Source organism: Pelodiscus sinensis, chromosome 12 (genome assembly GCF_049634645.1).
Source record: "Pelodiscus sinensis isolate JC-2024 chromosome 12, ASM4963464v1, whole genome shotgun sequence".
Lineage (NCBI taxonomy): Eukaryota > Metazoa > Chordata > Testudines > Trionychidae > Pelodiscus > Pelodiscus sinensis.
The window spans coordinates 46,739,284-46,766,765 of NC_134722.1; the positions used below are offsets into that span (position 1 = coordinate 46,739,284).

At 50.6% G+C, this 27,482-nt stretch overlaps 1 protein-coding gene and 1 long non-coding RNA gene across 5 annotated transcripts in view; one reads left to right on the top strand and one right to left on the bottom strand.

Annotated features, from left to right (window-relative positions):
* The window catches only part of RANBP10 (RAN binding protein 10), a 113,817-nt gene that overhangs the window by 51,580 nt on the left and 34,755 nt on the right, over positions 1 to 27,482 (bottom strand). The window contains exon 1 of one of the 4 annotated variants that reach the window (XM_075940531.1): positions 22,216 to 22,234. The exons of the other annotated variants lie outside the window; for them this stretch is intronic. The gene's annotated coding sequence lies outside the window, so the exon portion shown is untranslated. Of the gene's footprint in view, positions 1 to 22,215; positions 22,235 to 27,482 lie in introns of those variants that run through there. 4 annotated transcript variants of the gene reach the window in all.
* LOC142831108 (uncharacterized) lies at positions 12,550 to 19,351 on the top strand. Its single transcript, XR_012906777.1, has 3 exons — positions 12,550 to 12,716; positions 13,625 to 13,767; positions 19,222 to 19,351. It is a non-coding gene; the product is annotated as an uncharacterized LOC142831108 (long non-coding RNA).

A 27,482-nucleotide genomic window follows, 5' to 3' on the forward strand; every position in this document is an offset into this window, starting at 1 on the left:
GCTGAGGTGGGGAAAGCAGCAGTGCGGGGAGTGGGGAAGGGCGCTGCCCCGACCTCTCCCTGTGCGGTCCCACCTGTGCAGCTCACCACCCAGCCCTGCCCGCACAGCCCAGGGCTGCCTGCTCGCTAGGAGTGGAAGGGAAGCAGACAGGTAGGTGTGGCGGCTCCCCCGGCGGCTTGGGGTGCTCTGGCAGCCACGCTAAGAGCCACTGGGGAGGGGGTGAGTCTCTGCGGGGGCAGCCCTGGCTCCTCAAGAACCTGGCGGCCAAGAGCCTGCTGCTGGCACATAAGCCCAGCTGGGAGCCCCGCTCCTAACACCTGCTCCCGGGCTGCTGTCCCGAGCACCGTTCCCTCCCCCCCTCACCCCTGGGCTGTCCCGGCTGCCATGTGGGGTCTGCCGGCTACTGTGCAATGTTTCTTGGCACTGAAAGCCCTGTGGGGTGGGGGCGGAGGATGGGGAGTAGGGGCTTGGTTTAAAATAGCAATTCCAAGTGGTAAGGGGAAGCAGCGAGGTCAGGCTCAAGCTGGGAGAGAGTGGGCGGGGGGGAGGCAGGAGGGAGACGGGGGGACGCAAAGTGACATGATGACATCACTCTTGTCCCACAGGAAAAACTTTTTTAATATATAGAGAGACAAGACAGAGGTCAACTGGGAGGTAATTATTTTAGGCACACACACTTTGCTAGAAATTAGGGACTGCCAAATTTTAGATAACGAACCCTCAACTCAACAGTGATAGAAATGTAGCCGTGTTAGTCTGGTGTAGCTGAAACAAAAACCAGAACTATGGAGCACTTTAAAGACTAACGATCACCTAAGAAACCATCTTGTTAGTCTTTAAGGTGCTACATTGTCCTGTTTTTTGTTTCAACCTCAACTAAACAGGTAGCCACCTCCCATTCTAGAGAGGAGGCAGGGCAGTTCAGCAGACTTGCAAACAGACAGAAGGAATTTGTGTCCAAGCTAGAAGGAGAATTCAGCATTTTGGGCTGCCAGTCCTGAACTCAGACCATGCAATGGCCAGGAGAACCATTCCACAAATGTACTCTAGAGCAGCGCTTCTCAACCTGCCTACCATTATGGGCCTCACGTGCAGCCAGCTCTCGGTGATATCCCCACAACACGTATAACTAACTGCCTGTATGGCCCGAAGCGGTCACATGGACTGCCTGGTAAGCAGGGCAGGTTGAGGATTCCCCAGACATTTTCAGCTGATTTCCTCACTAGGTGATCACCCAGAGATAAGATTTCAGAATGCAAGTGTGAAATGTTCCTGTCTTTTGCTCCTGCTTTCTCGGTGTCAGACACATCTGGACACCGGGTCCAATACTCCCCTGGTTTGCTACCGAGACATTCTCTCTCTTGCTCTTTTTTTTTTTTAAATAAGGAAAGAGCTGGCCCTGCTTCTTACTCAATATGTAGACTGACCTAGCTTCGTTGCTCAGGGATGTGATAATTTAGCACCACACTTCAGGTGTAGATGTGGCTAAGCTGACAGAAGAATTCTACCATTGATCTAGCTACCACTGCTCAGAGGCGGATTGCCTACATCGATGGATGGAAAGCCCCTTCCGTTGACGTAGGATGCATCTCTACGACTGCTGTTACATGCGTAGCCACGCCCTCAGTCTCCTTCCTGGTGCGTGCTGGGGACTTGCCTTGCACTGGCCACGGTCTTACCCAGGTGTCATTTTGAGGACAGAGGGGACATCCAGGGTGTTTACACACTGTCTATGCCCATTTTCTGACAAGCAACACAACAGCCTCAATCGTCAGCCAGCACAAAGATGCCAAACAGCTATTACGGGCAGAAAACTCAAAGGAATCCAGTGTCTTCTGGTGCTAGCATGGGGACAGTAGCTCACAGACCCGCACGGCTGTACGCACGCTGCTAGGCCGAGGGGGCAGAATGTTACTCAGATGGTGCAGTCCGCTGCCAGACCCCGAGCAGGGAGACAAAGGAGTGGAGAAACTCCTTGGCACCTACCGGAACATTTTTACAACTTCAGCGCCAACATGAAGTTCTCTTGCTCCTGGAAATATCAGCAAGGAGCAGGTGGGAGTGTTACCCAAAACGACACACAAGCTCCCCTGCCTGACAGGCTACAAGATGCTCTGGCGTCCACGTCCTAAGCTAGGGGTGTCCAAACTTTTTTCAAAGAGGGCCAGATTTGATGACGTGAACATGCGTGAGGGCTGACCATTTTGCCTGACATTCTTTGAACCATTAAAATTAAATGCAAATTAACTATTTTATGCAAAGTTTATTGCAAACAGCATACTTTTCATTTCGTCACATGGATGACAAATCTAAACAGGTGTTAAATCACTCTGCCTTTCATATCTGAAGGCCAGATGAAAAAAAAATCCAAGAAGCTGAAATATATGTCAGGAACATTGTAAAGTACATTACATATTATTGGTAATAAAGGTTGTCTGTCAACTTTTAAGTTCAAAAAATATGAACAGGAACATAACACCAAGTATACATGTTGTGTCCAAATATATTTATAACTGATTTAGACCAACTGACATTAACTGAGATTTTACAATGTATTCATCTCAATACATATGGATTCGTTGGGGGCCATAAAAGATAGATATTGCCAAATTACCTGTGTTAAACCGGAACACGGGCCGCAATTGGCCCGCGGGCCGGACTTTGGACATGCCTGTCCTAAGCCATGGGGAATAATGCTATTTGAACACCTGCATGCAATGCAGCGAGCCAGCCTGTAGCACAGAAATGGACAAGGGCAGCTTCTATGTTTCTTTATACAAAGCCATGCTACCCACAGACAACTCGCCACACCCAGGGCAGCCTCCGAGCGGCCAATGCACTGACAACAAGGTGGGCTGGTCACAGAGAAAGCTGCCCAAGTAAGAACAGACAGTTACGCTTGCCCCGACATTTGACACCAAACCCTCTATCAAGTGTGCAGCCCGTCTCAATAGGATTCACGTCAGCAACTACAACAAAGGTCCTTGCTACCTCGTCAGTCGCCGGGGGCAGAGGGGCTTTCTAAACTGTACCCTGCCAGAGAACCCGTCCACCCTGGGAGGGACCGAACCGCCATCACAGGATAAGGGATGTCCCGAAGTGAGGGCGGCGGGGTGGGTTGTGGTGTGGTTTAGGGGAGCGGAGGGTGGCAGACTCAAGCCCGACCTCCCCTCCGCCCACCCTGGGAGCCACCGACTGCCAACACGGGGTATAGATAACATCCTGAAGATAGGGAGGAGGGGTAAGTTCTGGCATGGCTTAGGGGATAGGGCGTTCGCTTGGGGAGCCTAGGGTGGCAGGCTCTAGCCCTGGCCCTCCCCAGGAGGGACTGGGCCACTCACACAGGATAAGGGACCCCAAATTCACAGCCACAAAGGACACACCAAGGAATCGGGTCTTTTGTGAGCTGTTACCCTCTACGAGACCAGTGTCATGGGGGAGATCAACATTTCTCAAACTGGATATTACCCAGGAGAGCATTGCAGGGCGGTTGCAAGGTTATTTAAGGGGGTTGCCGTATTGCCACTCGGACGTCAGCTGCCCGGCTCTGAAGGCAGCATAGGACAGTGGAGGCTGCTGATTAAGGGCCCAGCTCCACAGGCAGCAGCACTGAAGGGTGGCAATACCATGCCAGGCCATCCTTCCTTCTGCGCTGCTGCTGGTGGCAGCGGCTCCACCTTCATAGCTGGGAATCCGGCCAGCAGCTGCCGCTCTCCATCTGCCCAGCTCTGAAGGCAGTGCTGCTGCCAGCAGCCGTGCAGATGTAAGGATGGCAGCATTGCAAACACCCCCTCCCCTGCCCCGCGTTAACCTTGTGACTCTTTTTTGGGCGAGGGCCCCTGCAATAACCCACTACCACATTTCAGACATAAATCCCTGAAATCGTGACATTATTTTTGAAATCCTAGGACCATGAAATTGACCAAAATGGAGCATGAGTTTGTAGGGCCTCAATTACAACTCGATAATGCTGCAACAATGTTCGAACACGAGCCAGTCTCCTCTCTGTAGAGGCTACCAAGCTCCAGTATAAGCTTTTTAACAAGCAACGTTACAACTCTGTCAAGAGGGTAACCAGAGTCAAAAAAGTGTTTACAAAACACGCTCCTGTCATCTCCATACACAAGGCCCAACTGCACGGTCAGGTCCCTGTTGTGTTGGAACAGTCCTCCAACGCAGCAGGTTTAAAACAACGTAGGAAAGATCACCTCAGCGATAATTGTATCCTTTAAAACCAGAGTGCGGGAGCTTTGCCATTTTTCTGATAAACGGCAGAGAGTTTTGATCCTTTACTATGTACTAAATCTCGCCAGAGGAAATATTTACACTCTGTACGTGCAGGATGTCTTTTCGCTGAAGATCAAAAAGTACTTCAATAGTAAGCCAGCTTCACAACAAGCCTGCACCGTAACAGCCGACACCCTGTGCACAGATGGATAAACTGAGCCATGGCGTCTTGCCCTTGGGTCACACGGGCCAATGGCGCAACGCTCCATACAGAACCCCGGAGCTGGCCCCTGCCGCTTTCCTTAGATTATATTTTACAGCAGACACACACAACTGACATGCAAATAGAAACAAGTCATTATCGGGAGCCAAGCATTCCAGGAGCATGTCTAGGGACCTGAACAGAGGACTGGTGCCAACCTACCTGAATTCTACACCCTGCTCTGCCACTGCCTTGCTGCACAATCAAGAGATTTTGGCAGATTTTGAGTGGCCTCAGTTTACCCAACTCTAAAAATGGGCGTTACCCATGAGTCTGGAGGGGTGTAGTGAATGCTTTGTCACTTTTAATCGGTGTGTGTGATGGATTAAGCCAATGACAGTTGTTACCTACCAGCCCTGTGCTCTTGGGAGCCAGGGAGTGACATTCATGGAAAACCATCCTCCCCTCCCTTCCCCATAGCTTTTGCTAGAATCAGACAAAGCAATGAAAAGGCCGGGGAAGACACACCTAAACTAATTAAGGAAACACCCCAGACTCATCTGCACTGAAGACAGAACTCATTAGCATACAGAATGGAGACCAGCTCTTCCAAGACAGGAACCGCAGTGAACTATGGGATACCGAAAGCAGAGAAGCACTGCCTGATGGGAAATCTCTACTCCAGATGCTAATGTACCCAGGCCTGCTCACACCCAAATTAGTCATTATCAGACCAATTCTAGTAAGGATCCTATTGACATCTAAAATACTGAAACTGCCTAGTTGCATTGTGAGCTCCTTCAAGGAACAGCACCCATAACCAGGGGTGATCAGTGTCTATTGTCTCTCCTCTTTGAACTATTGTCCTATCCCTATAAAAACTCCTCTCCTTGCCCCCAGAAAAACTGTTCTGATACCTGGATTTAAACTGCATCAATTCCATTGAGACTTCTTCATCTCCTGTCTGATCATGCTGGGGGCTCTGCTCGTCTCCTGCCCTCTGGACCCCCGGCTCCCATCAGCATCTGGGAACCCCGATCAGTGCAAGCTCCACGGAGTGGTGAGGTCTCTCTCTCTCCCCCTCTCCCATCAACTACCTTTCTAAGCATAGCCTCCTGACCCTGCCCTATGTAAACTGTTATATGGTTACCTAACATTTGTAATCAGTTCCAATTTAGATTTAATATTGTAACTGTGGCTCCCTATGTATTTATTTATTTATTTAGAGAGAAAAATAAAATAAATCACTTTCATTGTTAAGCTGGTTGCTTCTCTCTTTCTTTTTCTTTCGCTCACTCTTCCTCAAGGGGTGTTGTTTTGGCTTCCCCATTCGCTCTGCAACAACGCTTCTTGTACCCAAGCTAAAGATCCCTGCAGTGCCCAGTCCTGTGGGGTTTGCGCATTGTGTAGTTTCCCAGTGAAAGATTGTGGTGTGAAAGTGGGGCTAGGGAAGTGCTGAACCTGGGGGCATATGAGGATGGGAGCTTAAAGTGCTGTTTAATCCAGCCCATTGAGTCCAAAGGCTTACGAGGGTGCAGTGAGGCACTGCTGTTAAATCCAGCCAACTGAGTCCAGGGACATATAAGGGGTTAGCTTGTGAGTGCTGATGACCCAGTGCTCTCAGACATGCTCTGTTAGTGGGTGTGAGTGTCTGTGTGTTGCTAAGGTAGGAAAAACCCCATCCTGAGGAAGCTAGTTCCTGCAGGAGAGCTCCAGTGGGAGGGGGAATTGGCAGCAGAGAGAATTCAGCTCCATAGGAGAGCGTAAGCACAAGCAGCACACCGACAGAATTGTTAACCTTCCCCAGGTCCCAGAAGAATAACCCTAATAAATGAGCATACCCCAGAGCATTGGGCAAATCTGGTAACAGTGGAAGTTAAAACCTGCAGAAGCTGTGTGAAGTACATGCAAGAATGGTGTGCATGCACAGAATCGAGCATCACCTGAGCGGCAGGGAATCGAATTCATTTTTAAGGTTTATCCACTGGTGGGGAAGACCTGATCTCTTCTATACGAATTAAAATCCAACAACCCTCATTGCATGAGTTGGTCTTGTCAGGGCAGAAAGAGAGGAAGTAAACGAGCTTTGGCTACATCTGAAACAAGGAAAACCCCTCCTCTGCCCAAGGGGAAGGAAGATCACGAAGGAGGGCAAGTTCCAATCTTCGCGGGGCAAAGGAGGGCAGGAAACCTCTCTAGCAATAATATATTGCCCTGTGTGTCTACTGCAGCGAGACCTAACTAACCTGGGTGCAGAGCGGGGAGTGTATGGGATTGCGGGGGCGTTCCTGGGCCGGATGGCAGGTTCAGGTAAGGAAGCTTTGTGCAAGTCCAATTTTGAAAGAGATCTCTCAATATTAGCCAGAGGACGGTGTTTAATGCAAATCCAACTCCGCCTGTTATCTGGGGTTTGTGCATTACTTCCGCTAGCCTCCCATCCCAGCGTAGCTCTGTCCCAATCAAACCAAGTGCGGTGACCTTAGCTGACTCCGCATGTGACAATCAACCCGGAGTGCCATGGGCTGATCTAAGGTATCAGTGCCTCCCCCCTTCCAGGCCTTGCTGGCTTGTGCAATATCAGCTGTCAGCAGAAGGCTCCCTTCCAAAGAACTGCCCCACCTAAGCCCTGCGGTGGACCAAGCTGCCCGATATGGGGAAGAGCATGTAATCAAGAGTGCACAGGAGCGCTCAGGGACAGGAGGTTCTGGCTGCTGGGTACTTAAGCTATGCAGAGGAGCAGTGTCAACAATATGTCACAGATGTGACTCCAAGCGTGACTATCTGCGTTGCAAAAAGCCCCCAGGTTTTCTAACTGCACCTGAAGCTGGGTACCAGACCCAAGAACCCGTCCTGCTCGGTGACAGGAGGGGGAAGGGACCCACATGCTGGGGGACACCACATACTATCAAGGGAAGGGGGGATTTTACTCACATCAAAGTACAAGGCAGGCACTTCTTTGCATTTTCTGGGCGAAGTACACAAAGACTGAGCCGGGGGTTTGCCCCCTCAGTACAACAGCCCAAACTCCCCATGCCGCTGGAGACAGACAGTGCGGTGGACACACCACATTTCGGCTGTCGGAGTCTAAGCGCTTCCGTTCTTGAGTAACCCCCACAGAACGGCCTGGGGCAGCACGGAGGGGAGGCTCAAGAGGGCCTGACAATGAAACCAGAGCTCGTCCTACCACCTCTGTCCTCGGAGTGGTCCTCACGCTGTCACCAGGAACGCAACCTCGCCTGCAATCCCCTGCCAGGCTCTGGGGGAGCTCCCAGCCCAGGAGGAGAGAGTCACCTGCTCCAGCCTCTAGCCCACGGGCAGCCTGGCAGGAAAGACGAGGAGGGCAGCTGGCGACTGCTCTTTTCACAGAACTTTGATAATCAACCCGCTCCCCCACTCCACTGTCTGGGCAACCCAACATCTCCTTGCCTAGGAGTTTTATTCTGCACATGGATGGAAAACGCTGGCGGGAACCCTGGCTGGGAGCCATACAGGGTACAAGACACTGGTTTGTTTCAACCATTATCTTGAAACCCTCCATTTCATAAGTATTGACTTTCTAAGATGTAAGAGGACAAGAGGCAACATCCACAACTATATCGCAGTCGCCGCCTGCTTTCCTCTAAGACATGCATTCACAACGGAGTTGGGAACCAACTCCAATCACGTTATTTCGTTGATTGCTCTACTAACACCCACTCACACAAGCTTTCCAGTCAGAGGTTTCAAAAGGCTAGAGAGACGGGAGGGGACACTGCCCGCACTTCACACATGGGGAGACAGGCGCAAAGGAAGCAACTTGCCCAGACGCAGCCACGTCAGAGGAAGCTGGCAACCGCAATGGTACTACAATTGACTGGGCTTGGGGGTTTCCCCTCCCCCTTTGTTATAAATTCCAGGTTCCTGTCATTTCCATTCCAGCTCAGAGGCAGTGGGTTGTGCCCACGAAAGCTCACGACACTAGATCTATATTTGAGGGAGTCTCTAAGGTGCCACGGGACTGCGCGCTGTGGTCAGGAGCATGACGAAAGCAGGGGAGTGGTCAGGATGCAAAACTGAGTCAGTCTAGGGAGCGGTTCCGCCAGGCGCACAGTCTTTAGAATCAGCTGGACTCTTCTGACTAAAGAGGAAAATGGCTAACCTTCAATCAAGTCCGTGATCAAGGAACGGATACGTGAAACAATGCGCCTTTATGTCTGTCTAAAGCAGGGCCACTCAACATTGGAAGCCCCGGGGGGCCCCAGTGATACAGCACATGCCGAGGGCCACAACTTAAGTGTGGTTGCATGTACATGCAAATATATGCAAATAGCTTTTCACAGTGACGGGCATGAATACAAAGCTTAAGGCAAGACTTCACAACACACAGGCCCCATTTAAGTCAGTTGTGCTGATATTAATAAAATGCAATGCTTACCCCATTTCCACCCACCTGACAGCACTTTTAATGAGCAATAACAGTCCAGGAATTGAACTACTAAAACGCATCTCAACAGAAGCCCATTGTATTGACTTGTCATTGTGGAGCATGTTCCCAGTAGAGGCCATGTTCAAAGGATCCCATCCGCGGGCCGCATGTTGAACCCCGCGTAACCCAAACCGCACCGCAGGCCGCACACAAAAGGACCACACGCAGCCCGCAGGCCACGTGCTGAGTAGCCCTGGTCTAAAGTAACCCCCGCTGGAGGGACACCTAACACACTGCATTTGTGGTTCAATTTTTGCAGCTCGACACCAAGCGCAGCTACATTTTGAATAGTGCCAACGCTGGGCATAATTCACAGCTTTCATCAGGTCAAAGCCCTTCACCATCACCAGGCAATCCCCTTCGCTCCCCTGTAAGTGGAGAATTCTTCTTATTTTAAAAAAGACAAAATGAAACACGGATACAGTAACGTGGGCACGAAATGCCAACTTTTTACGCTGCAAGACAGTCTGTTCTGATCCATGTTGCTAACCTGGGTGCCCAACACAAGCCTAGAAAAGCACAGATGGGGTCACTCCTAAACAGCCCAGGCCCGAGAACCAGTTTTCTGCCCTCTCCTCAAGATGATGGAGGCAGTTTAAAGTTGGCTTTTCTCGCCCACCTTCCTCTCAATTAGAGCATAAATATTCAATGAAGATTTAGGTCAACGCCTTCGCCTGTGGAACAGTCGGCTTCACCACGTCACATTTCTTTTAGAAAAGCATCTTTGTTGTCGTGATTGAAACCCCAGTTTTGTTTATATTGTTCCGCAACTTCGGCAGCCCATTCCAAACTAAATCCCAAATTCCACGTGACCCAGCTCGTTTCCAAGTCACATTTTCCAAGGCTCCCTAGGAACGTCCAGATGTATCCAGAGGGGCAGTGCAAGTATATTTGCATGTACCAAAGGCAGCATTCGCCCTCCCTCCTCTCCACCCACAAGGTGGCAGGACATGGTACACAGGGCTTAGGGAGGAACAAGCGGTGGTGAGGAAACAGTGACATGGTACTGCTCTCCTTGATCACAAAAATGCATCAAGACAGGGAAATATTTCCACTCTTTCACCTCTCTAGGCCCCGAGTGCGGCATGTTTTTATAAACGGCTCATGTCTACCCCTTCGATCAACAGCAGAGGGAGAGAGCAGGGCTGGGAACCAGGACGTCAACTGAAAGTTGTACAAATAAAGCAAGCCAGTCAAGTCAGCGCTCCTCCCAGGTAGCAAGGGAAGAAGATTTAATCCTGCTGGGCCATGTCGCAATCTAATTACAGTTGGGAAATTCCACAGGGACGTTGCCCAGTTTGGAAGGCATCGTCACCTCACATTTAGCCAGCCATTACCCAGCGTGGTAACCAGAGCCGACGTAAACGTTCAAGCATTGCATGCTCATAAGGTTCTAGCCAACCACAGGGCGGAACAAGACAGAGACTTTGCTCCGCTTCGTTTCATTTGCTTGAGCTCTACCACACGGGGAAATCTTTACTTGGTTCATAGGCGTGCTGGGGTCTGAGCTGCGCTGTGCTGGGCGCTGCAGACACAGTCTCTGCCCCGAGCAGCTTACAATCTGAGACTAAATGCAGATGAAGGCCAGGGGAAAGGAGCCATCGAGGTAAAGCAGGGGTGCTTGGAGCCTTCCTCTCCAAAGCAGTCAACGAAAGCTAGCTAGACCGGACAGTCTCATCCCCACACTAGACAGGCTCATCTGAAGAAGGGGAGGCCCTAAGCCGGCAGAAGGGGTATAATAAGCTATAGATGTCTCTACATCTCCTCCCCATAGTCCCAACTATGGCACAAAACTCAGAGGGACAAAAATAAGGGGTTTCCAGTCTCGTGCCCCTAGAAGAGACCTTACATGTACCCACTGGAAACAACCTTCCTCCTCTGCAAGGAGAATAATGGAGGAGCCTTCACAGCCTGATGCTCACACAACTCTGGTATCACACAACGCTGTAGCATCACCACCTTTCCACACCTCACCTCTGCCCTGTGCCTGGAAGGCTGCTTAACGCCCCTTCGGACTCCCCTCATCGCCCACCTCAACTCAATCCTCCTCTTCACTCCTTGGCACGGACCCAAAGAAACCCGCAACACAGCGTCTCAGCCAGCAATGGGAAAACAGGCCAACGAGAGAGATGGACCCAACTGCCACAAGCACCCCGCCCTGACCACTCTGCCTGTTAGCTACAGCCACCTCCCCTGCCTGCGTCACTTCACAGCGGGAGTCCTTGGCGGGACCATTTCTCTGCACAGCCTCTGGCACCACGGGCTCTGTCAAAGCTCTGCTTGGGCCTGACCCTTAGGCCCAGCCTGAGCCTGAGCAGAGAGCGCCATTTTCCAGCCCGACCCGTGCACCAGAGCCTGAGCTAGTGCCACTGTGGGGATGGCACTAGGCAGGCCCTCTGTCTGGCTCTGGGTGGCTAGCCACTGTCTGGTACGGTGCTGAAAACCGGGGTGCAGCACCCCCCACTTAAAGTGGTTTCCGTTATATGCAGGACGTACACTTGGCTCTCAGCACCCCCACTGTACAAGTGGTTCCCGTGCCCTGGCCAAAGTTGGCTATGCTTTTGCCTGGCAGGAATGGGGGTGCCCCATGTGAGGAACCCGTCGCTCCGTGCCTGCGGGCAGTACGGCATACCCACTCTGCACGGGGTAAGGCCAAGATCAGGACACTCCTGTGAAGAGCATGTCATGGCATGAGTGAGGTCGTGACTCTGGTGAGTGAACACATGCCGTTCCTGAAGTACTAAGACATCCCGGGTTGGCAGGGTGGCAGGTTGGGTGCCCTGTTCCTGCCATCCAGTGACCCTACCTGCACAGGGAAAGCCACTGCAACTCCTCAGCATCCTCACTCCGCAGCATGCGCTCCCAAAAAAGATTGGAACTTTTCAACTTAGAAAAGAGGAGACTAAGGAGGGGGGGGGGGGAATAGGACACAGGTCTATAAAATCATGACAGGTGTGGAGAAAGCGAATAAGGAAAAGTTATTTACTTGTTCCCATATCATAAGAACAAGGGGTCACCCAATGAAATTAATTGGTAGCAGGTTTAAAAACAAACGAAAAAGGAAGTTTTTCCTTCATGCAGCGCACAGTCAACCTGTGGAACTCCTTGCCAGAGGATTTTGTGAAGACCAGAACTTTAACAGGGTTCAAACGAGAACTGGATAAATTCATGGAGGTTAGGTCCATCAATACTTATTGGCAGAATGGGTAGGAATGGTGTCCCTGGCCTCTGTCTGGAAATGGGTGCCAGGACAGGTATCATATGATGATTACTGTTCTGTTCACTCCCTCTGGGGCATCTGCCATTGGCCACTATCAGAAGACAGGACACTGGGTTAAATGGACCTTTGGCCATTCTTATAGGTGATGGCATTTGGCAGAAGCAGGGCACACAGCTGCTGCCTCGCCTACCCTACGGGCACAAAGACGAGATCTGACCCAACCCAACAGGGAGGATCCAGATGTTTCCCACCTGACACAGAGCTGACACTTGTCGTCAGGTCGTCCAGGGGAGGACCCCAGGCTCTGCCACAATAGAAGCAATTTCCAAGCGCTGCAGAACTTTTCAAGCCAATTGATATAGCCATTGATATAGTCATTGTACAGACGGTTGGGCTTGCAAATATGACTTCTGCCCACCTCTCCTGCTGAAGTCACAATCCCCTGTGGCAACAGTTGCCGTGTGCAGCCCATTTCACAGGTCTCAATCATTTCCACACCGTCACCAGGGTTGTTAGAGCTAACTCAGTGAGAGACCAGAGTACAAAACGGCTCGTTTTCATTTACCCTTTTCTACTCAAACACAAGCGTGCATTGCAGTCAGGTGAGCAGACTAGCTCTAGAGTATTTCACCAGCTGCTCACAACTGCTGTTGAGGAAAAAGCAAAAAACCAGGCAAGGTCTGGCTGGACCACTTGTGCCCAGCAAAGAATTAAACTGCAGTATGCTAACAATCAGCTAGGTTAGCCGTCACTGCGGGTAGCACGCCACCAGCTGAGAGAGGTGCCCAAAATCCCTCTGCAGCAGGTGACTTCCCAAGACAGGGTCAGGCTATGCTGCACTTGGGCAATCCAGGCACCAAACTGTCCGAGCGAGAAATACCACAAGTGCCATGAGAATAAGCCACTGAAGAAGCCAAAGCCACATTTATTCACGGAGATTTTATTTGAGGAAAAATAGTCTCAGGGAAAATTGGGAACCTATCTATTGTCTGGTATAGCAGCCGGCCCCTGTTGGCAACTGTGCCAGCCTTTGCCCAAAAGCGAGCCCCGTGGTTCTCGGGGCCAGCTGGTGCACTCCTGAACTAACATCTTCCCTCCCCAAACACGAGTTGCTGGGCTCAAGAACGGCGGTTTCTGCTGTTGATGGCACGCTGGGGCGGTAAGGGCAGCCTGCCAGCGTGGCGTTATCCAAAGCCCCATTGCCTGCCTTGGCCGACAAGCTCTGCAGCTCACTGGAGGCTTTCGGCATTCAAGCTGCCTGTAAGGAGGCAATTGGCAGCAGGGAGCGGATTCTAAAGGCGCTTGCCTGCCATTCCCTGTGGCATCCCCTGGAAGGAGGATGCTCCTCGGGGAGAGGAGAGAGATGGGCATCAAGGGGGCTATTAGTGCACTAGCAAAACTGCCAAGAAAGGAAAAGAATGGCACTCAAGCAAGGAGCCCACTCTCCGGTGCAGCTGTCACGAGGCAGCAGCTGCTGTATCAATAGCTCTTTCCTCCCTCACTCCTATAGCTGCCTCCGCTTCCCAGCTGCTCCGAGCATTAAAGGGACGGAAGAGGCGAGAGCGAGCGTGGACGCGGCTCTGCAGCGCCGGGCACTGTTTCTTCGCACCATCAGGAGACGTCTTTGCGGCGCTGGAAATGGCCAGGAAAGAGGTGTCCGTTCATTCCAATAAGGAGTCCCTCCCGGGCGGTTTTCTAGAAGTATGAACGTCAGAGTGGCCGGCTGGGTCAGCCCAAAGGCCCATCTCGCCCAGTGTCCAGTCTGCCAACAGCAGCCACTGGCAGGTGCTTCAGAGAGAAAAATCTATTCGCCTTAATTAATATTTAAACAAACATATTGCTTTGTTATTGTAGGGTTGCTTGGGGGAAGGGCAAGTAAGAGGCTGCTGTCTGGTTCTTCTTTTTAATCATAGAACCCCAGGGCTGGCAGAGACCTCAGGAGTCAGAGCCCAGCCTCCTGCCCAAAGCAGGATCAACCCCAACTCAATCATCCCAGCCAGGGCTTTGTCAAGCTGGGATTCCACCCCCTCCCTAGGGTACCCATTTCAGTGCCCTCCCCCGCCCCCCGGGAAATAGCTTTCCTAATATCCAACCTAGACCTTCCACACTAACTTGAGCCCGTTGCTCCTTGTTCTGCCATCTGCCCCCACTGAGAACAGCCTCTCTCCAGCCTCCTTGGAACCCACTTCAGGGAGTTGAAGGCTGCTCTCAAATCCCCCCTCACTCTTCTCTAAACAAGCCCAAATCCCTCAGCCGCTCCTCCTAGGTCATGTGCTCCCTAATCATTTTATTTGCCATCCACTGGACCCTCTCCAATGCATCCACATCTCTTCTATAGTGTGTGTGTGTGTGTGTGTGTGTGTGTGTGTGTGTGTGTGTGCGCGCGCGCGCACGCACACGTGTGGGGGGGAGGGGCAGAACTGGACACACTACTCCAGATGAGGCCTCACTAGAGCGGAATAAAGGGGAATAATCACTTCCCTGGATCTGCTGGCAATGCTCCTCCTAATGCACCCTAATATGCTATTCGCCTTCCTGGCTACAAGGGCGCCCTGCTGACTCATATCCAGCTTCTCAGCCACTGCAATCCCCAAGTCTTTTTCTGCCGAACGGCTACTTAGCCAGTCAGTCCCCAGCCTGGAACAATGCTTGGGATTCTTCTGTCCCAAGTGCAGGACTCCACACTAATCCTCTAACCTGTCCAGGTCACTCTGGACCCTATCTCTGCCCTCCAGCGTATCTACCTCCCCCCTAGCTTAGTGTCATCCGCAAACTTGCTGAGGGTGCAATCCATCCCCTCATCCAGGTCATTCATAAAGACGTTGAACGAAACCGGCCCTAGAACCAAACCTTGGGGCACTCCGCTAGAAACCGACCACCAGCCAGACATCAATCCGTTGGGCCCGACAGTCTAGCCAGCTTTCCATCCACCTCACCATCCATTTATCCAATCCATACTCCCTTAACTTGTGGGCAAGAATATTGTGGCAAGAATATTGTGGGAGACCGTATCAAAAGCTTTCCTAAATTCAAGGTATAGCACATCCGCTGACTTCCCCATATCCACAGAGCCAGTTACCAGGAAAAGCCACGTTTGGGAAGAGGAGGATCCCTTGGGAGGGAATGGGGGGAGAGAAAAGAAGAGACATGTTGATGCTCAGTGTGGACAGGCCCTTTGTGAGTAGAATCATCACTACTGCAGGTGTGTAGAGGCCATGCAGGTCTGACAGATGAATTACTCCTTAATCCAAATCACGGTAGCAGAACTTTCTCTAGCAGGAAGACCAAAGCTGGAAGTCCTGCCGAGCAAGGCCCAAATGGGATACCCCAGACACCTCTGATGAGGCTGACTGGGACCAAGGGAAGGGAGACCCTGCCTCCCACATAGTGCGCCAATGATCAACTTTCACTGCATCTCCACGCCCGGGGACAGGGCCAATCTCCGGAACCTAGCTCGCTCCTACCGTGAAGCGCACAGGCAGAACAGACCCCGATGCTGCGCATACCACAAGCAGAGCTGAGCAGACAAACCGATTTGCCACGCACACCGCAGGCAGAGCTGAGCGCAGCAGATGCAGGGAGGAACATGTGAGATCCCCGGGTAAGGCTTCCCTGAACGCTGTTGCTGGAGTGGCTAGAATAGCTTGCTTCTCTGGTATGTTCCAGCGTTTGGAACGTGTGGGGGAGAGGGAATGGATGTACTCACCCTTTACAATTGTGTACAGATAGCTAACCCACATGCACACCACGTACTCCTGCGCAGCAGCACCCCCAGGAAGCACACAGGCTGCGCTTGCCGACACCATGATCCACGTAGCAAGCAACAAGCGTTTTAGGTTTTGAGCAATTCTAGTCTTCTTGGCTGGGTCTCCTGTGTGTAGCAGTGACACATGGAAGCATTTGGGGGGGGAGTTAAGGATTTTCCTTTCCTAAAGGAGCATTAACACACCATCCCCTTTCGCTCAGCTCAGCTAGGGTATTACTTGCAGTCCAGGTTTTGGCTTGTGTGTCTGGTTCCATCTGACAAGCCCTGATGTCCGGGGTTTTGATCTGGGGCGGGCGGGGGTGAGAGGTGGAGGACGGGGCAAGGCCTCGGGCGAAGAGGTGGGGAAAGGCCAATTACTGTGGGGAAGGTCTCTAGCTTGTGTTCTAAAGTTCAGGCTAGGTGATCAGAATGGTCCCTTCTGGCCTTGGAATCCGTGACCCTCACCTCTGTATTCTAGATTATCTACCAGATAACTGGAATGATCCCCATCTTGAATGAGCCTACCAAAGCCTATTCACTGGCTAAAGCACATCGCAGTGGCGAGGAAGACGGCAGCCCCTGACAGAAGACACAGGGACCAGAGAACCGCATCCCTTTTCTATGTAATCTTAAAGTTGGGGTTTTCCAAAAGCCCATTAAGGTAGCCTGTCACTTCCAAATCTTCTCCAGGGGGTAAAGTTACAGCACGCAACCGTAACCAGCTCTTCCAGACGGACTCAAGTCCATCTGTCATTCCTGACTCCAAGCACCAGCCGGCTGGAGGAGGAGGAAGCAGGAGAGTAAAACTGGCACTTCATGCTTTGCCGGACGTGTTTCAGACACCGCAGCCCATCCCAGAACGGCTCAACAAGGTCTATGTAATGCAGCCTGGCTTCCATATTAACAAAGCGCAGACGCGTGTAGCTACTCGCCTCACCTCCTATTGGTCAGCACAGCACAGAAAGGGGATGAGATGGGAGCAGAGAAGGGGCAGCTGGGGGTAGGGGAGGGGAAGGCAGTTGTCCTAGGCCCTGCGCACCAGGAAGTCTAACTTCAGCCAAACTGGTTGAAACTGCAGCAAAGAACCGAATGATCAGTCACATAAATGAACATGATTCATCGAGGAAGAGTCAGCACAGCTTCTGCACAGGGAAATCCTGTCTCACCAGTATATTCGAATGGTTTTGAAGGCCAAAGGAGATGTAGACAAGGGGGATGCAGTGGATACAGTGGACTTGGATTTCCAGAAAGCCTTTGCCAAGGTCCCTCCCCCAGAGACACCTAAAATAAGCTGTCTTGGGTCCTCTCATTGATCAGTAACTGGTTAAAAGACGGAAAACAAAGGGCCCTGCGGGACGGGAGCAGCCCCGTCTGCGGTGGGCAGGGAGCTGCTCTATCCCCCACCGGTGAACTGGAAACGGTAAGCCCCACTCATTAAGCTTGATGCTTTCCCGTTAACCTTTCGCATCCCTGCCTGGAGCCACGCGTGCTAAAGCGTTCCTCTGCAGGGACAGCAGCGAGGGACCTGAAATCCTGCTGGCAAGGTTTAACACAGGAGGGAGCGCGCCGAGAAAGGCTGTTCTCACCAGAGCCAGAACTATCCTTGCCACGGCTGGAGGGCTGTCGTGTCAGAGCACCGAGAGAAGGAGACTAGCCTTCGAAAGCCACACTAGGCCAGCACAAGCAGTGTAGGAAGGGAATGGACAAATCAAACGGGGCAGCCACGGTCTCCCCCTAGCAGCCATCTTGGAAAAGAAGCCACATCAGAAGCCAGAAGCCTTTGGCCCGGGAAAGATCATGTTGTGGCCTTGGCCTGGCATATTTCCTGATATTCACGTCACTTGACACCCTCTTGAAAATGAGTAGCCGCTAGATTTGCTGTTTGCGGTGGTGTTGCAGGCATGTTGGCCCTACTACCGCAGAGACGAGATGAATGAGGTAATATCTTTTATTGGACCAACTGACAGGGAAAGAGACCAGCTTTTGCGTTCTGTACAGGCTTGAAACTTGTCTCTGCGGCCAATTAAAAAGGATTCTCTCATTCACCTTGTCTCTTAGCTACATTTCCTGTCAGCCCTGAAAAGGTTACACGGCCAACAGAGCTCTAATGCACAGCTATGCAGTAAATCTCGCTTCGATCACATGAGCTCACTCTAATAATGTCCACAGATCTCTCCTGAAGGGCTGATCGGCATGTGACTTCATACACAGGTTCAAAGAGCAGTTTGATGCTAACCAAAGATCTTGAACATTCACTCTGTCCTCGCGGCACCTATCACCCTCAGAAAGGGGAGCCACAATCATTCAACAAGCAGATTCCAGAATTAACAGAACAGGACAAATGTTGCCTCAACTCACCTACCTTGTCCCTCTAATATCCTGGGACTGACACAGCTACAATACTGGATACAAACAGGACCCAGGCATTCAAACAGTAGACAGTCACATTCTGTGCCTAAACCTCATAGAACACTAGAACTGGAAGGGACCTCGAGAGGTCACCGAGTCCAGTCCCCTGCCCTCACAGCAGGACCAAGCACTGTCTAGACCAGGTCTACTCAACATCGGAAACCCAGGGGTTTGGGGGGGGACGGGGGGACAATGTTACTCGGAGCACATGCTGAAGGCCAGAACTTAAGTGTGGTTGGATGTACCTGCAAATAGCTTCTTTCATACTGACGGGCATGAATACAAAGCTTAAGGCAAGACTTCACAACACACAGGCCCCATTTAAGTCAGTTCTGCTGATATTGGTAAAATGCAATATTTACCCAATTTCCACCCATCCGACAGCACTTTTAATGAGCAATGACAGTGCAGGAATTTAACTACTAAAACGCATAAACAGAAGACCGTTATATTGACGGCTTTTTTGTTTTAGCTCCCACCTGCGGCCCGCATGTTGAGCCCCGCGCAAACCTAAACTGCACTGCAGGCCACAAACAGGCCGCGTGTTGAGTAGCCCTGGTCTAGACCATCCCTGATGGCTGTCTGACTAACCTGCTGTTCAATGTCTCCAGGGATGGAGATTCCACTATCTCCCTGGGCAATTTATTCCAGTGCTTAACCAGCCTGACAAAGTTTTTCCTAATGTCCAACCTAAACCTCCCCTGCTGCAATTTCAGCCAGGAGTCTGCCAATGGAGCTGGAACCCACAATCAGAAGTGGGGCTAGTTAACTTTCAACCCGAAAGAAAAAGCTGCTCTGAGCTAGGAAAATGGCCTTGTAGACAAGGCTCTATCCCAGTGGTGGGCAACCAGAAGCCTGAGGGCCATTGGGGTTCTATGTGCGGCTCACCAGACATTTTGTTCACCGCTGCCCACGCTGCTGGTTTTCATCGGTGTCACTTCCCCCCCCACCAGTATTACAGAAGTGACATGCACTTGAAGCAAAGGCACACGAAGTGAGGTGCGTGCGGATTCCACCAACGTTGGGAGATCCGCGAACTGCCTCTGTACCCAAAGCGCTGCTACAGTTCCAGTGAGACACCCTGCAAATTCTAGGTACGCAAGCGCAGGGAGCAAAACTACCATCTTGTAGCCCACTGAGACGGAAGGATAGGAAAAGTCTTAGAGCAACTTGCTGATGTCATCTTAATCAAGTACTAAACATTCATAAATTCAGCTTATACATCCACAAAACAGATAATTACTGAGAGTAGTTGTGATTCTTGAAAAACAACAAATAGTTCTGCAGCACCTTAGAGACTCAGATTCTTGGTTTTCGTGAAGTTATTTGGCATCCTCAGACAAAGAGCTGCACACAAAATATCACTAGTTATGACCTACTAGGAGTTTAAAACCCTGGAAAGTATCTTCACTGAGAACAATTATCTACAAAGCTACCAAAACAGTTGCTTATTTGATAAGATCCTAATAGAACAAGCTCGTCAATGAACTTGTTCAGAAGTTTTCAGTTTGGATAGAAGTTTAGCTGGCAACTGATTTGAAGTATAAAGACTTAGCTGCTAGAGGAGTAGGAGAAAATTCAGAGCGAGAAAGACAACAGAGAAATCTGTTCAGAAACAGTACAGTATTCCCTGGACATCCTCTGACGAATGAAATTTCAGAGTGCCCACTGTGAAATGAATAAAAGCAGGCTGTATGTACCCTTTCACTTATATGAAGCTGTGCTTATCAGCAGACCCTGCACAATTAAAAAAAAACGAAAGAAGTGTTGTAGGAAAAAACTACAAAAGGAAAATGAAAAACTAGGATCTTATTTACACAAAATACTGTATTTCTTTATATCTCCATACATCCCATAGCGTGGACACAGTAATACTATTATGAAGATGCTTATACCAAATAAAATTATTCCTGTAGGCGAAGGATTAAGTGTAAGGCACCTTAATACCTGTGTAACTGCAGTCACACAGATGGCTTGTACCAGAATCAACTGTTTTGATTAAAAAAGTTGCATCCCTATTTGAATGAGTTAGATTAGTTCAAAATCTGTATTGATCAAACCTAAAGTCTAGTTTGCATGCAAAAGTTACACCACTTAAATTTAAACGTAGAATTTAAAACAGCGCAAACCCAATGTCGCCAGCTTTCTTGTTTTGGCTTGAGAAGCTTTTTTGTTTCAGCTTAAATCTGTGCCCCACTAAACCACAATAAAAGCACATACACAGCTTTGCACGGGCTTCATGTCACATCTTAGCTTACTCCGATGCAATTTCTCCACAAATATAAGGCCTCAAATCATGTACTGGAAGCTGATGTTTCTCTTGGCCAGCGTAAGCATGTATTGCGGGTGTTACTGGACATTACACCTGGCTGTCATACCTTAAGGCTACGTCAAAAAGAAGCAGCGTGGACGTTTTCTTTTTGCGCAAACACCCCTTTGCCACAAGATCTGTAGACCTCCTTTTTGGGGGCATAAGGATCTTGCGGAAAAGGGGGTTTTTGCGCAAAAAGAAAACGTCCACACTGCTTGTTTTTGCGCAAAAACCCCTAGCGAAAAATCGGATTGGCAGAAAATATGCAAATGAAATCACAACTCATGCAAATGAGTCCCTCATTAGCATATTTTTTGCTGAGAAAACTCATCGTGTAGACGTAGCCTAACTCAAGAGCAGTTAAGAGGGCCTAAGAGACTAGACACCGCTGAACTCAAGCTGACATGTCTGCCCCGCAAGGAAAGCCGGCTGTGGTATAGAGATGCTAGTCCTCGTCACTGCTTGGCCTGGCAGGTGACTGGCACGTGAACAGAAAATTGACCGATTTTTAAAAAGCAAATGTAAGGGAAGGTCTTTGCAGTGCAACTCAACTACCTGGGGAGGCTGGGGAATCTCCATCACTGGAGATTCTTTGGAGCAGTTGGACAGACACCTGCTAAGGATGGTCTAGATCAGGTTGGGCAAGGTAACGCCTGCTGACTGGATTTGTCCCGCCAAGCCACCAGATTTGGCTCACGGGCTGCCCCGCCAGGACTCAGGCACACAGCAACCAATGGGAGCAGAGACACTTTGCTGGGGGTGGGGTCAGAGAACCACAGGAAGCAGCCAGCCACCTTGAGCGGTCTGGGACTGCAGTAGGCAGGAAGCCTACCTTGGGGTCCTACAGGGCTGTTGGCAGGGAGCAGCCTAGATAAGTGCCTCCTGGCCAGAGCCTGCCCCTGACACCCCAGTCCCTCCCTCCCCCAGGTTATCACCCAAACCCTCTGCACCCCCCTCAAGTCACAACTCCCCCCCAGACCCTGCACCACCTCCTACACCCTGCCACAAAGCAAGAATCCTCTCCCCAGCCCTGCACCTCATTCCCCAGCCTCAGGTCATCATCCAAACCTTCTGCACTCTCCCCCGCCCCCAAGTCACAACTCTCCCCCAAACCCTGCACCTCCTCCTACACCCTCCTCCAGGCCAGAATCCTCTCCTGCAACCATACCCCCTCCCGGACCCTGCCCCAGTTAACAACCCTCCTCACCCAAACTCCCTCTCAGATCGCACCCTCCTGTCACGAGCTCCTTTCTGCACCCAACCTCCATCGACAAGTGCAGCCCTTGATCACTTACCAAATATCCTGGAATGGCTCCCCCCCATCAAAAATTATTGCCTACCCTTGGCCAAGACAGTGCTTGGTCCTGCTCTGAGTGCAGGGGACTAGATGTGATGAGCTCGTTTTCCCTTCCAGTCCTACGAAATACCCCAGCAAAAGAAGGAACTTCTACTGCCTCTGCCTACTCCAGATTTCGGGTCAATTTGGGCAGTTCTTACTCAAAACTATCACTGACACATATGGAAGTCTGTCCGAGCGCTGACAGACAGGTGTCACTTCATTAGAAGAAGCCGGAGTATCTTAGAAACTCACCAAAGTACTTCTATTGGGCCACGGTACATGTTTCCCAGGACTTACCGACAAGGTGGTGAGTCAGTGTGAAGCTCAGCTAATCAGAGGATAGAAACTCCCCATCAGGAACAAGAGTGTCCACAAAAAGGCAGGGAATGTAGTGGTTCAAAAGACAGTCTCCTCACTGACAGAGCCCTGAAGAGCAAGCCGCATAAGCTGAATTACTACGATGCCAAGAAGCTGTGGAAAACTACACTAAATTGCCTTCGTCCTTTCAATGTAAGATGGCAGGTTGATGTGGATAGCTTCTTTTGCAGTTCCAGCTGTTTATTCCCCCTTTTCCTTCAAAATTACACTTCTCCGGCAGCCAGCTAGGCAGACCAGTTGGACTGAGACGCTTAGAAAGAAGAGCGCTATACAATTAAATCAGATAAAGACCAAGAGCTAATTAAAAATGTCCAGGCAATTAACTCTACATATTACATGCATGGGGCTTTGAAGACACCAGCTATTCAAATGAAGCCTCTGGCAAAGACAGCCCAGGGAACCGTCAGCAAAGTCCACTGAGTGCATTTGTGCTTTTTGGCACAGGGAATAGTGCAAAAGGCTCCAACGGCTCATTCACTCTCGAGATCTCAACTCCCACCTCCGACTGGCCCTGCGTCCGAAGAGAGTCTTTCAGAGAAGGGAACACAGGAAAGTTTAAACAAGGAAGCATGGTCACCAGGCAGTTTTAATGGCAACCCTTCTACCGCACCGCTGCCCTAACTGGCAACTCCTCAACCGGTTGAGAGCCTGTGTACCACATGGCAAGTTCGGCCTGATCCTTCAGCAAGGCACCTGAACTCCACAGCAAGCCCACATAGCAAATTAGAAATTCTGCAGCCATTGCAGAAGCTAAAAATAGTTTATACTCCCACAGCACGGTTCTCCTTGGATTATTAAGATCTTGCATTTTAATTTTACCAGGCTGTATCATTTTTAATTGCACATGTACTGCAGAACTTGACACCAAGTACATAACTGCCTTGGAAAAATCTGGAGGTTTTGGCATTAGGATAAGGGGCTTTTAGGGGGTTTTTTTACACCTGAGAAGCAGTTTGGGATTGGGCACTAAACATATCCGTTTGATGATTCTGCTGAAGGTAGCAGAAGTGAAAGAGTTAACTGGTGCCTTGTCGGTCATTAGGCTCCAGCATTAAACCCACTTGGGCAAATGGGCCAGTTTACAATACAGAGCCGTTGTTTCCGCAAGTTGGCAGATATTACTGCCTCACTTTGCACTTGGGTCATGTTTGGTCCATTCTCTTTTCCACTGAAAGGGGGAAAAAACAATTCCTTGGAAATCTGAAACTATTCTGCAGAAAGGGGTGGGAATCCACAGCCAATTTCAAACCCACAGACTACATGGGACCCCACATACAATCCAAAAAGGAACCATTACAATGCACAGACAGGTCTGGTTTGATGGTCCTGGGAGAAGGATCGCTACTAGACAAACCAAATAGTTCAGGGGTGGGCAAAGGGGCCTCGGAGTGGGAGGAGCACACGAAGTCTCTCATTCCATGCCCCTGCCCTTGCAGGGTGAGGGCAGGGAGCAAGAGACTTTGCATGTTCCTCCCACCCCCAGGCTCTGATTGGCCTGAGGTTGGGGGGAGCTCGCAAAGTCTCCTTCTGCCCTGCAAGGGGGCAGGTGCCTAGAGGGAACTGCCAGCTGTTCAGAACAGCTGGCAGTTCTCTCTAGGTGGGGCAGGGGCAAAGCCTTCACTTGATCCCCCACCCCCAGGCAAATCAGAGTCTGCGGGAGTGGGAGCATGGAAATGTCCTAGCCCCGCCCCTTCCACCAGAGGCCCTGCCTCTTCTGGAGCGGCCCAGGTCCACTTCAAAAATTAGCAAAGTGGCCCCCTGTCTAAAATCACTGCCCACCCCTGCGGTAGCTGTTTCTTATTTTGGCCATGTCTGACTGGACTTCTGCTCATCACAGCGACGACGGAGCGTAGGAAGGGGTCAGCTCTCTGTAACCCCTCAATGCCACTCTTTGCTTAGCTGAAAGGAGCCACTGGAAGGGAGCGTGTAAACACGTGCATTTACACACGCCCCATTCCAAGGCCCAGCTGGCTGAAGCAAAATGCAGGACAATGTAGCACTTTAAAGACTAACAAGATGGTTTATTAGATGATGAGCTTTCGTGGGCCAGACCCACTTCCTCAGATCAAATAGGACTATTTGATCTGAGGAAGTGGGTCTGGCCCACGAAAGCTCATCATCTAATAAACCATCTTGTTAGTCTTTAAAGTGCTACATTGTCCTGCATTTTGCTTCAACTACCCCAGACTAACACGGCTACATTTCTATCACTATTCTACAGCTGGCTGAGACACATCACAGCAGAGTTGGTCTGTAGGGCCAGCCTCAGTGGCTGTTTTTCTAAAAGCATAGAAAGGGTTGCATGTTCTAGTGGCCTGGAATACTGTGGCTATAAACCTGATCCTCAGAGCAAATATGAAGTTTGAGATTAGACAAACGTCATCTCTTGCTGTTGACTTGACTCTTAACCCTTAGAGAACAGAAAAAAAAATAGTCCATTTCCCCCGTGATCCCCTTTCACAGCTACTGAATCTTCCTTCTCCCCAGCATCGTGGACAACGCTCTATTCTCCCACCAGCCTGTGGAGGCTCAGGACGTGGTGGTGTCTGATGCGCATCTCCAACCATCTGTCTCTTTCTACGTCAGCGTCCGAGAGTTTCGTGGAGAGCTGACTGCAGAAAGCCTGGTTCCCTAGGGACCACTATGCTCCAGACCATAACAAACTTGTGGCAGCAGAAAGAGGACTCAAGGGTCAGGACACATTCCAGCGCAGACACCTTCCACATCCCACCTCCCTGCTGCAGGAGATTTCCACGGCAGCCCTCCTCGAAGATGGGCAAAATCGTCCATAAGCAATCAGCTCAGAAGCAGTATCCACCGGGGCATGAGACAGCTGGCTGCAGATTACCTTACCAGCACTGACAGGTTTGGCTGCTCTTGTGTGCTTTGGATACATTTGTTTAAAGCTTTATGCATTCCAGTCACCGCAACAGAGTTTTTCCCCTGGACTTTGAACACTTCAAGGTTTCCTTCCCTTGAAGGGCTGTTGGTTGAATCTTTCGACTGCTTTATTGCCTACTTCCTTCTTTGGGAGGAAACTGGCTATTCTGAACGCCTGATACAGATCCTACCAAAAAGGAAAAATGTCACAAACAAGTAACAAAAAAGAAGCCAGACTCATCGACAGAGAGTGTCCAGGCAAATGCAAACTGTCCCCAGTACAGAGCATCTGAAATGTGGACGAATCCGCTGAAAGGAGAATTGCAATGTTCAGAGATCAAGAGGCACTGCTTCAGGGGACCAAACAGGGTACATCTACCCTGGGGTATCTCCGACATCTTTCAGGGGGCAGATCAACTCATCTAGACACCAGCCCAAGGCAGCAGTCCCCACCCAGGAAATCGGGATCTAGTGCTAAATCCTGGAGCCTCAACAAGTGATTCTGACTGGTCTGACCAGAGGCTATCGGGTGCCAGCACTTCACTTGTGCCTTTGCACACTTCCCTCTGCCGGGGCGCTGCCCCTGGAAGTCTCCTGCTTGCTCCGCACGAGAGGATGGGGTGCTGATATCAGGGTGTTCTCCTCCCACCGCCCCTGTACCCAGTCTGCACAGAGCGAGCAGGCGCAGAGCCTCAGGGAAGGGACAGGGAAGGAGACAGAGCAAGGCTATTTGGATTTGAGGTAGATCCTGGATCGACAAATACAAAACGTGAACTTGCGCTTAAAAAGACCACTGGCCTAGGGTTACAACAGGCTTCATAAAAAGCACCAGTGAAGCTAGTACAAACTAAGATTTCATTCAGTAGTTTCTTTGTGCTGCAAGGGAGTAGTTGACTAGCCAATAAGTCTAGGCTTACCAGTTAGTCGAGGCAACTATTCACATTCCCCCCGCCACCTCTGTATCAGAGGCAGCTGGGGGTGGGGGAAGAGGAAGCAGGAGCCAATGTCGGGGGTAGCTGGCTTAAAGGCTGGTTCCCTCCAGTACTATCTCTGCAGTGTTGCCTGCCCCCACCCCTATCCACCCTCCACGCTGTCGCCTATCAGAGGCAGCAGTGCAGGCAGGTGTGAAGCAGCCCCTGTCCATGGGGGGGAAGGGGGGAGAAGACCCAGCAGAGAGCTGGGACACCCCACCACCATGGACAGGGGCTGCTGCCAGAAAAGCCTCTGTTCATGGTCAGCCCCTCTCTGCATTACACCTGCAGAGCTGCAGCGGGGGATAGCTCCTGGACCTGGCGCGAGCCGTGACTGATGCGTCCTCCCTTATCGACTGGTCGTGTGGGCGACAGAATTTCTACCGACTACACGATTAGCTAATTCCTCACTTCCCAACATCCCTAGTTTGTGCTGCGCTACATGCTATACACCGAAATGTCAAAACAATATTTAGGTGCCGACTGAGGTATTTTGTAACTACACAGTACAATGAGAAAGCAAGCAACTGGCCAGTAACACCAGGCTGTGACACTGGCAATTTTACATCCAGTACTGTCTAGACCATCCCTGATGGACATTTCTCTAACCTACTCTTAAATATCTCCAGAGATGGGGATTCCACAACCTCCCTGGGCAATTTATTCCAGTGTTTGACCACCCTGACAGTTAGGGACTTTTTCCTAATGTCCAACCTAAACCTCCCTTGCTGCAATTTAAGTCCGTTGCTTCTTGTCCTAGCCTCAGAGGCCAAGGAGAACAATCTTTCTCCCTCCTCCTTAGGACACCCTTTTAGATATCTGAAAACTGCTCTCATGTCCCCCCTCAATCTTCTCTTTTCTAAACTAATCAAACCCAATTCCTTCAGCCTTCCCTCGTAGGTCATGTTCTCTAAACCTTTAATCATTCTCGTTGCTCTTCTCTGGACCCTCTCCAATTTCTCCACATCTTTCTTGAAATGCGGTGCCCAGAACTGAACACAAGACTCCAACTGAGGCCTAACCAGCGCAGAGTAGAGCGGAAGAATGACTTCTCATGTCTTGCTCACAACACTCCTGTTAATGCAGCCCAGAATCATGTTTGCTTTCTTTGTAGTTTTTAAGTGAGATGAAAGTGGGAGGGGAATGCAAGACAAATCAGACTCTTGAAAGGAACACAGTAGACTGGAAAGTAGGGGTATTACTGGGTAGTCAACTACACAATTAACCTATTGACTACATATGCTCTCTCCCACCATTGCTGCCTGGGGGAGCAGGAGCCCTTGCCCGTGAGGAGCCAGCTTTAAGCAGGCTCCCAAAGAGCACTGGATCTGTCTG